Genomic DNA, 12,978 nt, shown 5'->3' on the forward strand with positions numbered 1-12,978 from the left:
GGCTCCGCGGCGGTCCCCGGGCGCCGCTGGAGAGCAGGGAGCTGGAGCGGCGGCGGCCCGGCCGGAGAGCCCCGGGAGGAGGGCATATGAGGCGCCGGCAGGAGGAGGGAGAAGCAGCAGCAGCAGCAGCTAGCCAGCCACTGCAGCCCCTGCGCTCTGCCCGCTCCGCACGCCGCGGCCTCTCAGCGGCGCGGGCCGGGGGCGAGGCGTGAGGGGGGAAGCAGCCCGGAGGTGGCCGCCGCCGGCAGCGCGGCTCCCCCGGCCCGCGGGGGCGCCGCCGCCCGCGCCCCGCCGCCCGGGGGGCCCGGAGCGGGGTGAGTGCGCGGCGCAGGGCGGCGGTAGCGGGGCGGGCGCGGGGGCGCGGCGCGGGCGGGGATGCGCCGCGGGAACCGGCGCGGCCGCCTCTGCCCCCGCTCGCCCCCAGGTGAGCGAGCGGTGCGGGGGGCAGCGGGGCTCTGGCGGCCGCGGTGCGCTGGGGAGGCCTGCGGCGTTCGCCGGGCAGCGAAAGGGGTGGGTGAGCAAGGTGCAGCCGCTCCTCCTCCTCGGGCCCCTCGACCTTCACAGCCGGCTGGCTCGGGGGCGGGCGCTGCGCCGGTCCCTGCTGCCTGCGCTCTTTTTGTCCCTTCCGCCCCCTCGAAGGAAAGAGGCAGATGGGCGTAATTGTGTACCGAAGGTCAAATATCGCTTCAAAATTGTGCCTCTGAATTATTTGCCGGTAAACTGCTGCTGTTGTCGCTTAGAAGGACCCCCGTGTGCAAAACTAGTTTTCCTAGCCATCGCGGGGGGACCCGCAAAGACTGCCTCGGTTTCTTCGGCGTTGGGGATTAGGGTTAGCTTTTGGCAGTATTCCACTGTTAAAATGACTAAAATATTCCATTATAGCTGTTAGCAAGTTTGAGATCTTAGTGTCTGCTTTGGTTTGCAGCTGACGATTTGGAACCTTCATCTCTAGATGAGCTTATTTTCAGGTAAAATTAGGGAATAGTAGGAAATGTCCAAAAGATGCAACATTTGTTAAAGTGGGAACCCAGGCTTCATGTTCTCCCTCTCTTTGGGAGAAAGTCTCTGTGTGGACACTTTTTTCTGCCTTGCAATCTGTAACCTTATTTGAACCTTTCAGTCCTCTGAGATTAAATCGTGGGTGTAATGGTTTTTGCAATCAGGAAAGCAGCAGCAAAAAGCCAAAAAAAAACCCCAGGCGAAAACAAAACCAAACAACAGTTAGGATGACCAGTTGGCCATATGTGTGTGTTTTACTGCTGTGTGTTAAACAGTTGCATGTACTGTAAGCATTGCTCTGGCTTCTGCCGGTGCTGGAACTGATCCGTGTTTAAACATTAGGGCTCTTTCGAAGTTACCATAAGAAGCTTGGAGGAGGGAGTATTGTCTCCAAGCCCAGGGACCATATTCACAAAGCTATGCCTTCTCTGAGTCACTGTAACCTCTTTTAACTGAGCCAGAGCAGCCTGTGATGACAATAAGAAAATTATATTAAGCCATGATTATAGGTTAGTTCTCTGTTTTTTCAATGAACATCATTATAAGGGAGGAAAACCAGAATGGTAAAAATGCTAATGGAAGGCAAGAGTTTTCAGCTTTTAATGTGAGTTAGTGAGTGAAGGACCAGATGACTGTATGAACAGATAAAATGGATAGAACTTAAATTTCCGTTGAAGTAAAACAAAAGTTTATGTCACTTTCACAAATAAACTCCCACTTGCCAGCAGCTTTAACTGCGTGATGGACGACAGTAGTAGAAAGAAGTAGGATCTCTCTGGATCTAGTGCAAAAAAAAAAAACCCTAACCAGACAAAAATCTTCCATTCAGCACATCTTTTGTTCAGTTATGAATGAAAAGTTCATAACAGAACTTGGTACCTGTTCTAGAGCACTGGGTAGCACACCAGTATGCTGAAGAAGCATTAATGTTATTAGGCACATACGTTTATATATGTGCTGTTCCATGTTTGATATGTGTGTGCATAAAATCTCAGTGAAATATCGAGTTGTCGCTGCAGCCTCTGAGCATCTGACTAGTTTAATCCAGAGCCCTGACTAATGAAGCAGTACCAACATGTCATCTGCAAGTTTTACCATGTATATTTATGGACTTTAACTTGGCACTCGGTCGGTTTGTGGAACACAGGTGGGAGTAAGTGAACTTACGTGTACCAGAGAGCAAGATCAGATTGGAAAGATTTGCCTGAAGTCTTGGGAACTCCTGTTGTTCCTCTCTGCTGCAGCTCATGCCTGAGCTCCTTGATGCTTCACACATTCTGTCTCCTGTACCAGATTACCAGCTGCTTTTGTAGAAGTAATTTGATCCTAATCTTTCCATGTGCTCTGAGGATTTTATTTATACTCTAGCCAATCTACTTTGGGATAGAATAATGAGATTAGTATCGCAGAAATTAGTTCAGGTTAAGTATTTTTACTTTAAATGTGTGCTTGATCAACACTATTGTTTCTTACTGTTGTCATTATAATGCAGAAAAATGCTAAAAGTTCCCACTGTATCTGCTGTGATAGACTGCAAGCTACTTTTTTTTTCAAATAGCTCCGTAGAAGGAATTCTCAGAATGAGCACTGTTGAGGCAGCATCTGCTGAAAGCTGCTTTCTAAAAGCTGTACCTGTTTTTCTTTGTAACAGTGTCCTATGTTGCTTAAAATTTTCCTTGATAGAGGGGAGATAATTAAGGTGGAGGCTAGTGTATGGGTTATATTTGTTTGAAATCTATTTATTTCTGCAGTCCTTAAAATTTTCTTGATTTCCAGAATAGGGGTGGTTCAGTACTCCTTCTGCTACAAACAGAAGTAGCATTTCTGGGACCTAATTTGTTTTGACTTGTCTGGATGTAGTGCTTTTTATTCAAGTCAGAGTTGGTGGAGTGTTTCTTGTTAGTTTGCAGAAAATTGTGTGTTCTTTGTTTAAAATTTTGAAAGGATATCTTTCCCTGCACCTCAGTAAAAATGAGTGCCTCCTCTCATAAGTCTCCAATATTAGGCTGGGCACTTAATCAGTATATTTTTGAATAACCCCACTTTAACTCTTACAAAACTCCTGTTTGGTTTCACAGAGTGGTTATTTCACAATACTTCCATATTAATGCAAGAACAGACAGACTGGTATAACTGGTCTGTAAGCTATCAGAAGTCCTGGTAACTCAATATGGAATTAGCAGCTGTGTTTTAGCCTGTTGGTCAGATAAATCTTGTTGATAGGTAGGCTGTTTTAATTAGATCTGTTTTCATTTTGAACTGTTCCTTTTCTCCAGATGTACCTGGCAGTTCTGTCTCTGTAGGAAGCTTAGTGCTGCCACCAAGATCAAGGTTAAAGAGTAAATACACTTGAATTGCATGTGAAGTGACCAAAGGCGTACTGGCATCTTCCCATATGGTGGTCATGTTGTTCCTGTTTCTGGTGGGAATGAGATTGTCACTCGTGTGCTGCATAAGGGCTATGGAAAGGAACAGATTCCAGTAGTGACTACACACCAAGTGGCTTTCAGAGTTACTATAAAAACATAGTCAGTAGAACTGCTTTCTAGTCACTAAATGACAGCGATTGCAGGTTAGTTGTAGGCAGCTCAGTTAATGTATGAAGCTGCGCAATGGTGGAACTGTAAAACTGGTCTGTGATCCTCCATGCCTGTGCTGTCAAGGTATGTTTGTTTCTCTGGTCACATTTGTATCATTAAAACTACTTGAGCAATGCCCATGCCACCTTGGAATGCTACACCTGTATGGAGGGCTCAATTTTGTGGATTCAGTTGTGGGATCAGTGCTACTTGGAGAGATAAAATCTTGAGAATGAACTTCCTGTTAACATAGGCTTTCCAAGATACCAGTTGGTGTCTGATTCAAAGCCTTCCTGCTTACTCTGTGGTTTGACTGAGATAGCTGCAAGTTTACAAGCATTTATTTTACTTTGTAGTGAATAATGTGATGTCTCCTAAATAAATTTCGGGAGTTCACTGCTACTATTCTTTGTCTAAAACTGCCCTTTATCTGAACTTTGATTCATCAATATTTCTGGTTTTATTGGAGTCTATTGATTATGGTGCAAAAAGTCATGCTATATAGTCATCCTGCTTATGGTTGACCAGCTAAGAGGCTTATTGATAGCACAAACAGATTAGCTCTGAGATAATTCTTAGATTCAATTATGTTGGCAGATTTGCTGTAGTTAAATCAGTGAGTGGCTGTACTGGAGTTGATTCTTTGCCTTATCTTACAGTTCCTCTGGATGGGATTGTTTAACCTTGCAGTCCATTAGATGCTGAAAACCCAAATGACACTGCTGCTCCCCAACTGTTGTATTTCCTTGGGTGCATTTTTGTTAAGTATTCTGATTAATATGTTAGAGCCCTGTTGTTTTTTACTTGCATTTATAGCAGAAGTTCAGAACATTGCAGCAGTCTGACTACTAGAAAGAAGGAAGGAAATGTGAGAAGAGCTTGGTTTAGAAGCTCTTGCAAAGTTTCATTATTGGCTTGTTTTGACATTAGACCATATTGCTGCCCAGCAGAGCAAATTTTCCCACTGCAATGGATTCCCTCTTATATCCCCTTCTGTATTGTGGTGCTGGGAATTGAGTCCTTGACTCAGGCAAGAACTATTTTTAAGGTTAATTTTCAATCAGATTGTTCTCTAGGCAGCTGAGCCGCTGTTAGCAGTGAGGCAAAGGAAGCAATAGTAGTGAGTGGATGAGACTTTGGTGTCAAGAGAGAAAGTCTACAGTGAACATAAGCTGAATTTGAAAGTGCTGCACTCCAAGCTCTGATATAACCAACACTGGTTGCATGTTGGTAGATGAGATGCTAATGCTGAGGCTGGCAATAACCTACTGCATATTTATGTGCTTATGGCGTGTCCTTGACTCCCAGCACCTGTATGAACAGAAGAGAGAAATACTGAGTAATTGCTGTTCTTAGGCTGTACACAGACATTGTCCTTTATGATAGCAAATGAGAATATTCATAAGAATAAATCTGAATATTTTCAGTTTGGTAACTTTTGGTTCCATCTGCGTTTCTGCGTGTTCTTACCTGAGCAAGGTGCCCACAAATTGGAGTCTTTATTGTGAATAACACAATCCTCAAAACTCAATGTGTAAACCAGTATGATTTTAGTTTTATAATCTAAAATATTTATTTATATTTATCTACATGCTCTATATTATATATTTGGAATGGCTTTCCCTTTTTAAAACTCGTACAAAATAAGCGTGGCTTTTTTTTCATTGTGATTTGTAACATCAACAGGTAAATGTTTTTCTTCGTAGGCTGTAAGACCAGAAAGACTGTGTGATCTAGTTTGATTATCAAAAGTATGTGCTTTCTCTGTGTGTGCTTATAATCGCTCTGGGGACAAATTATCCAGGTATTTTTCATTAAATGTTGCTCTTCTAGTAAAATATCCATATGAAAATAGCTCATGCTTTTTTATCTTATTTTTTTTTCTTTTTTTAAATGTTTCTTATATGATGCGTTCTGAAGGGTTTGAAAAGTAGAAGTCTTAATATACATTTGTTTTTCTCTACTGCTTTTGATTTATAAATCTCTTGTAACTTTGCAGGGGAGTCTAAAAATACCTTCAAGTTTTAATGTGTATTAAAACAGGTAAAGGATCTTTCCTTGCTTTCTTTTTGTAGACCCCTTAAGGAGATCAGTGAATGCCAGGATGAAAATGACTGGTGTAGAGTAAAAATGCAAAAAACCAGAAATACAAAGTGATTTCAAGTTTATATTTCTGGAATTTTGCAGGCAATGTGTTGTGAAAGAACAATGTAGACTTCGTGATCCTTTGTGAAGGTAGGAGCTCTGTAGAGAGGGTACCACTGTGTTTAGTGGATCAAAGCATGGTTAAGGTTGGAAGGGATTTCTGGAGGTCATCTGGTCCAACCTTCCTGCTCAAGCAGGGTCATCCTAGAGCACACTGCAAATTGCACATGTATGTGTCCCAATTGCACATGTATGTGTCCCAGCAGCTTCTGAATATCTCCAAGGGTGGACACTTCACTGCCTCCCTGAGCAACCTCTGCCACTGCCTGATCACCCTCACAGATAAAAGGTGTTTCTGGATGTTCAGAAGGAACTGCCTGTGCTTCAGGCTATATCCATCTCCTCTGATCCTGTCACTGGGAATCACTGGAAAGAGCCTGGCTCTGTCCTCTGTGCACCCTCCCTGCAGGTATTTATGCACACTGATGAGATCTCCCTGATCCTTCTTGTCTCCAGGCTGATCAGTTCTAGCTCTCTCAGCCTCTCCTCATAGGAGAAATGCTCTGGTCTCCCTTCTTTGTGTAAGTGGCCATTCACTGTACTCTCTCCAGTATGTCCATCTTTCTCTTGTACTGGAGAGCCCAGAACTGAACACAGTATCCAAGGTGTGGCCTTACCAGTGCCAAGTAGAGGGGAGGGATCACCTCTCATCCAGTTTCCCAGTTAAAGGAAAAAATGTATGAACCCCCTGCTCTGCTACATAATAATTCCAGTGCTTCAGACAAAACACGGAAAAACTGCTTATCATTAATTTTCAATGAAGTTTAAAATAATGCTGAGTTGTCCCATCTTTTAATAGAAACCAAAGGTTAGGAAAATATTCATGCAGTGGAAACATTTATAGTCTAGAGGGGAAGAATGAAAACTGTGGATACACTGAATTAGTTACATGTGCCTCTTTGAAGACCTTAGTTGACTGCTGTAAATTGGAATCAATCAGTGCACTTTTGTATTGTATGTTCACATAAATTCTAAATTTCATCCTTTGAAAGGCAGATGCTGGTAATGTCATATTGGACTCTAATTTCTTGCAAATCAGGACTCTGCATGAATTATGGTCTGACAGAAGCCATAACTTGGTGTCCTAAAGGATACTGAAATGCAATTTTTGTTTCAAGAGAGATTTTTTAAAAGTCGCATCTATGTCTGCTGCTTGTGGGAAATGAAGACTTTTACACTTACTGTCCTCTTTAATGTTTACTGAAGTGGAGCTTTTGTTACTAACAACATTGCCTGTCCCAGAAAGCCTAGTTTCGCTATCAGATACTGCACATTTGCATGCTTTGCAAGGAAGCACCAGACACTCCTCTGCAGTAAGCAGAAACCTTGCAGTTCAAATCTGTGCAAACCTATTCCCCAGTGATACCTGTAAATTTAGCAGAACTGGAAGACATTGGAACAATGTCCTTAGGCTGTCCTTTAAACCTGTCTTAAACAAAATTTCTTTGCAGCCACATCTGGTCATACTAGCTGTTTCTGAGGAGGTATTAAGCGTTGTTGTTGTAAAGTGACGAGGAGCAAATCAGTCTTTCTGGTAATGTGATTTCTTGTGATAGATCTTCTGTACTCACAAATTGCACTGCCTTCAGAAAGGAATGGTAGGCTTCCATTGTATTTGGGTAATACTGCAGTAATGATCACTTCCAGAAATTTATGGAGGGGGTGTTTGCCAAGTGTTTACCAAAAACATTACCTTCTTGGAGCCTTTGGTCCTGTAATGAATTCCACAAACCTGCATGTGTGAAGGTCATAGCAAGATCAGTCCTTTATGGCTGTATTTCCTGAGGGTCACGTGCTATTGTCAGGTGGTAGATGAGCATGCTACAGCTTGACCCAGTGATTTGTGACTGACCTGAGAGCCACAGATTTCCAATATAAGGCAGTCCCAACTGAAAGTGCTTTTTCTGATTGTCTGAAATGTTTATAACCTTTGATTACTTGTGTATTTTTTCACTAGGATTTTACTCGGTAGCAGCTTTCTTGAAAGCTGTCTTTTGGCAAGGCATCAAAAGCTGTTAGAATGAAACATCTGAGAAAGGTTAAATATTGCACTTTTCTGGCAGAGTACTTTGTCCCAAAGTCCAAAGAGCTCTCTACTGTCATGCTATTGGTTGTATGTTATGCTATCACTTTTTCTGCAGAGGACATTGATTTCTCCATGACATTCACTTGTACTGCTTTTATCTACTAGATGAGATTTCATTTAGGAACTGTTGTACCTCAGGCAAATGCAACTTTCCTAAATACTTTGCCCTTTTGCATTGCAAAGGCTGCAAAACATTCAATGTGAACTTCTAATGAACTGAGTTTAAGCATTCACAGGTCACGAAAAGCAGTCTTCTCTTACTTTGCAGTGGGTGAAGGGGGGCAGCAAGATCAAAACATTTGACTGAGGTAATTCAGGAATTGGTGCCAGTACTAGAATTAAATCCAGTTCTTGTAAGTCTCTCTTAAAAGACTGTCAGTCTCTTGGGATCAATGGATTGGCACACTCTGTAGCTGTGTAGGACCTGACAGGGTAGAGTATGTGAAATAGGTAGCTGCCTCAGTAGACATATATGCTATGTCTATACCTTTTTTTCCCTACATGACTAACATTGTTAGCCTACATTATTAGTCCTCTTACAAAAGGAGAACTCCAAGTGAGCCAGAAGACTCTCCTTTCCCTGAAGAGTGTGTGACTTGCTCAAGTAATTTGAGTGCATTTTACAGAAATTTTAAAGACATGTCTGGCAGATGGGTTTTGCAGGATAAGACAGCGCTACTATTGCAATAGCTATTTTAGTGATATTTCTGTGTTCTTTTTGCCTTCAGTAAAACTGATGGACTATTAATCTAATCCAAGGGTATTGCTGTGAAAATCAGTGTTCAGAAGTGGAGTCAGGGATTTCACAGGCTGGGAACAGAGCACTTCCAAGACACACAGTCATTTCACTTTGCTCACTGGTGAATGTTCAAGATAAGTCAGAATCAGTTTCTTGAGCCTGACTAAGTAACATCCGCCCTGCAAGAGTAAACACTGCACCCATTTTGTACTATTTATCAACTTCCAGAGGACACCTGCTGTATGTTGACATAAAGGAAAAAAATGGAAGGTTTTCTTATTGGTGTTACTCTGTACTATTATACTGAATAGCAGGAAAGAGAGGAGGGAAATATGATTTTTGTCTTGGAAAAAAGGAATCTTTTCTGGTTTGTTCCTGGGGGTATTTCTGTCTTTAAAAAAAAAAAAACAAATTTAGGCAATTCTTTTGTGGGATGAGTAATGTATTAAATCTAGAAGCATTTGTGTGTAAAAGCGAAGGTCATAACCAAGTGTAATTTGAAGGTGATAAACATAGAATTAACAGTTCATGGTAGTTACTTAACTAATGAAGAGCTTCTTAGCTGTGGTGAAAAAGGCAGATTGAGATCACTGCACATTGGGTATGGATGCTGAATATGAGAATGGATTCTTAAATTCAACATGCACGATTTAATTATGATCTTATTTCATTCTTTGAGGGATATTTTGTATCTTATTCCTGTTCCCAAATTGTTGTTGATGAGACCTGATGACAGAAAATTTATCATAATGATAGGACCTTCAATGATACACACAGAGAAGCTGTGGATGCCCTGTTCCTGGAAGTGTTCAAGGCTTGACTGGACAGGGCTTTGAGCAACCTGGTCTAGTGAAAGGTGTCCCCACCCATTGCAAAGGATTGGATTAGTTGATCTTTAAAATCCCTTCCAACCCAAAGTATTTTGTGACTCTATGAAATGTGGCTGCAAGTGTTTTTTTTAATATCAAAAACTGGTATGAAATGCATTATGTTGATCTATATGAATATTTACAGTAAGAATTAAGAACTGGAATCAATTTCTTTTATTTGCTAAAGTAAAGATGATGATTCCTTAAAAATTATTTCGCATGACTTGTCAACTGCTATTTAGACAGATTCAGTTCAAGTAGGCAAAATTGTACTTCAAAATAGTCCTTATTGTTTATTGTAATATTTTTTTCCTTTTAAAAAATCTTGGGATTAAAGCTGACCTTTCTTCCCTTCAACCAACTAATAATGGATTATTATGGACTAAATGGATTATTTCCTGGATTTGTAAATCTAGCACAGCACTGCTCTTCCAGCAGGCATGAATTCAGCAAGAACAAAACTGTTTCTTGGCTCTTCTGTTTCCAGTCAACTTCTCAGCATCAGTTTCCTACAGTTATTGAATTGGTCTGGGCAAACAAACCTCAGCTCTCTGTAACTCCAGAGGAGGCCTTTGCTGTTAAGTCTTGGGTTAGTCCTTGTGTAGATCTGTAAATTCTGGCTCTGGGCACTCATCTAGTGGTTTTCCTCACCCCTCTGGTGTCACGATTAAGCACACACACCAGATAGTGGAAGTATTGATGGTTTCAGTCCCACCAGGGCTTGCTGTTCTCACGGCAGTGAAGCTTGGAAGATAGCATTGCAACACCAATATTTGAAAATCCTCACAGCTGAAGCCAACACAGTGCCTTGGTTTACTGGTTTGACTCCACCATCCCCTTGGCTTAGCCTTTCCAATCAGGTTGCATTCCTGATCACACTGATGTGGAGTGGTGGAAGAACCAATGTCTCTGGGAGGAAAAAGAAGTGACAGGGATTTGTGGCTTCAGTGTAAGTGTGCAGTAGGGTGAGAGTGTGCTCTCAGGACAGCCTACACTAATATTAGCTGGAGGTGATTGGGAATGTGTGTGCCTGAAGGCTCTGCTTTTACAGCCAGATTAACCTGGTCTCACAGTTTGCCATCTCTGGTGGGGTTAGTCCTGCCTTGTCACCAGCTGTGTGTTGTACTGCTTTGTCCACAGATCTTTCATAGTGACTGTTGCCCATTGGGAAATAAATCAGGGAGGCAAATTGGAAAAACATGATTTGAAAAATTCGTTTTATTTCTTTGGGTTTACTTTTTTACTAGTTTATCTTTCCTAAGGAGTTAGATGAATGGTGGAGATGTCACAAAGGCAATGCAGGAATGTGCAGGCAAGGCCAATTGGTGTTTAGTTTGCTTTAGCGTATATACCACACCTTGTGTTTAACATACATGCTCTGGGTTATATAGGTGTCTTTAAAAATAACAGTTAGTGTTATAAAAATTGTATGATTTCTTAGTTGTGTGGGAGTTTTTGTTTTGTGGTTTGTTGGAGTCTTTTTTTGTTTTGTTTTGGGTACTTCTTATTTGTTTGTTTCTAAATGAAAGCAAGCCGCCAACATCATTTTAGTAATCTTGATTAGCAGAATTGCATGGGGAGGATTGTTTCTGTTATCTGATAAATTAGCACTAATTACCTTGTCAAGAAGGCTGAGAGGAAATTCCTAAATGCACCTAGGAGCAAGCCTATTGTTTTGATCCTATGACCAGCAGGAATAACTTGGAGATAAAGACATGATATAATGTTGTAGCAGGAGAAATGAGTAAGAGGAAATAGGAGGGGCTGCCTAGTCAGGAAAATGATCAGTTTGTAACGTGACTTGTTATAGCAGATGTACTACTGTGTTCTCTTCTTTGTTCCTCAGACCTTTCCTGGAGAAGGTAAGCAAGCAGCAGTTATAATGTGGGCATTGAAAGTTTTTTGGGTGTTTTTCTTAGTCAGTGAACCCTTAAGACTGAACAGCTATAAAATACTTAAGATATCAGGAAAGCATGAACAGGGCTTCTAGCACTGATGTGAATCCTACAACAGGTAATTAAATTCTCTTCTGAATGGGAACTGGTGGTTCCTGATTGTCCTGATTTCTAACTGGAAACTATTGTTTGTTTTGTGATAGAAAACATATACAGCTGCGTGCCAACTTGTAACTCTGTGTATGTGAAGTTAAGAATGGACTTTGGGAGGGACTGTTTTGGACAACACATTGTTCAATAGTATTGTCAGTTACCACCAGAAATGTGAAAGGATTTTGGGATCTCGGTATATTAAGGCATTGTTTTTTCTTTAAGGGCACTGAAGACATTTGCAAGCTTCTTTTATGAATTCTGACATTTTGGCAAATCTTCTACTTTGTCTCCCTGTTCTTGTTTGGTTTTTTGTTTGTTTGTTTGTTTTGTTGGTAATTTTAAGCATACTTTGTCTCTGGCTTTGTTTTGTATGCCAAGTATTGCGGAGTTTCCTTTATTCCTCAGTTAAGAGCTCCAAGAGAGAAGTTGGCAATCTTCTTTCTTTTTTTTTTTTTTTCTTCAAGCTTTAAGTTAATACTTTATAAAGTTCTTAGTATGAAGAGCATTTGAAAGAGAAAAATTAGCAAACAAGTTAAATGGAAATGGTAAAATGCATGCAAGTTCTTATTTAAGATTTAACTCTTAAAGAAAACCCAAACCCAAATAATTACTTTATAAATTTATTTTCTAAATATTTTTTCACAAAAGATACCAGGAAATTGCTGTGATTGCCAAAAGAAGTTATGCTACCTAACTGTATTGCATGTCTAACAAAAACTTCATAAAGTGCCTGCTAAAATTAACCTAAAAAAAGGCATTTCTGAACTAGAGGATCCAGTAACATTTTGGAGAATAGATTTTAATAGAAGTTGGAAATATATTTACAGATGTAAAAGCCTATCATTTATGAGAAGTAGAATACCGCCCTGTAGCTTGGGAATGGTTCCTTGATTAAAGTCCAAACCATGAAGATGTGGATTATTGATTTTAAAGGGGTTGGTTGATTGCTTACTTCTTGTATCTTGAGGGTTATGTTTGCTCCTTTGGGAATGAATTGCAGGAGACAAGAAAATTATTGTAGGTTTAGTGTAGTTTGCCATTTACACTCTAGAACAGCAAAACCATATTTGAGTCACAGGGGTTAAACATGTTGTTACTTGTTGCTTTTTGTGCAAAGATCCCCCTTAGCCTGTCTGAAGTGAAAAAGGTAGAGAAGGGGAAAGGAATACAGTGATTGGGTGGATGGGTGTGTTTTGAGGGGGGGGGGGAGTAGAATTTGGAAGGATCTGTTACATTACAGGAGATGATGTTTGGTCCAGAATGGCCAGTATTTTGTCTTGGGAGCCTATATTGACCTCTGAGTTTCTTACTTTTAAATTAAAAACAGAACAGAAAAGCCTAAATCACTGCTATTGGATAAAGTATCACAACCTGGCTGAATATAGGTGGTACGTACATTATCTCGGCTGTGGAGGTAGAAGAGTCTGAAATCCTTGACAGCGTCTGGAATCTC

The 12,978-nt window shown here is 40.9% G+C and overlaps 1 protein-coding gene across 1 annotated transcript in view; it reads left to right on the plus strand.

The window, feature by feature from the left end:
* The first annotated feature begins 202 nt into the window (after positions 1-202).
* TRAK1 (trafficking kinesin protein 1) overlaps positions 203-12,978 on the plus strand; it is a 128,929-nt gene continuing 116,153 nt past the window's right edge. Inside the window, exon 1 of the mRNA XM_064670922.1 lies at positions 203-314. The gene's annotated coding sequence lies outside the window, so the exon portion shown is untranslated. The remainder of the gene's footprint in view (positions 315-12,978) is intronic.

The sequence above is a fragment of the Pseudopipra pipra genome, chromosome 1 (assembly GCF_036250125.1).
Source record: "Pseudopipra pipra isolate bDixPip1 chromosome 1, bDixPip1.hap1, whole genome shotgun sequence".
NCBI lineage: Eukaryota > Metazoa > Chordata > Aves > Passeriformes > Pipridae > Pseudopipra > Pseudopipra pipra.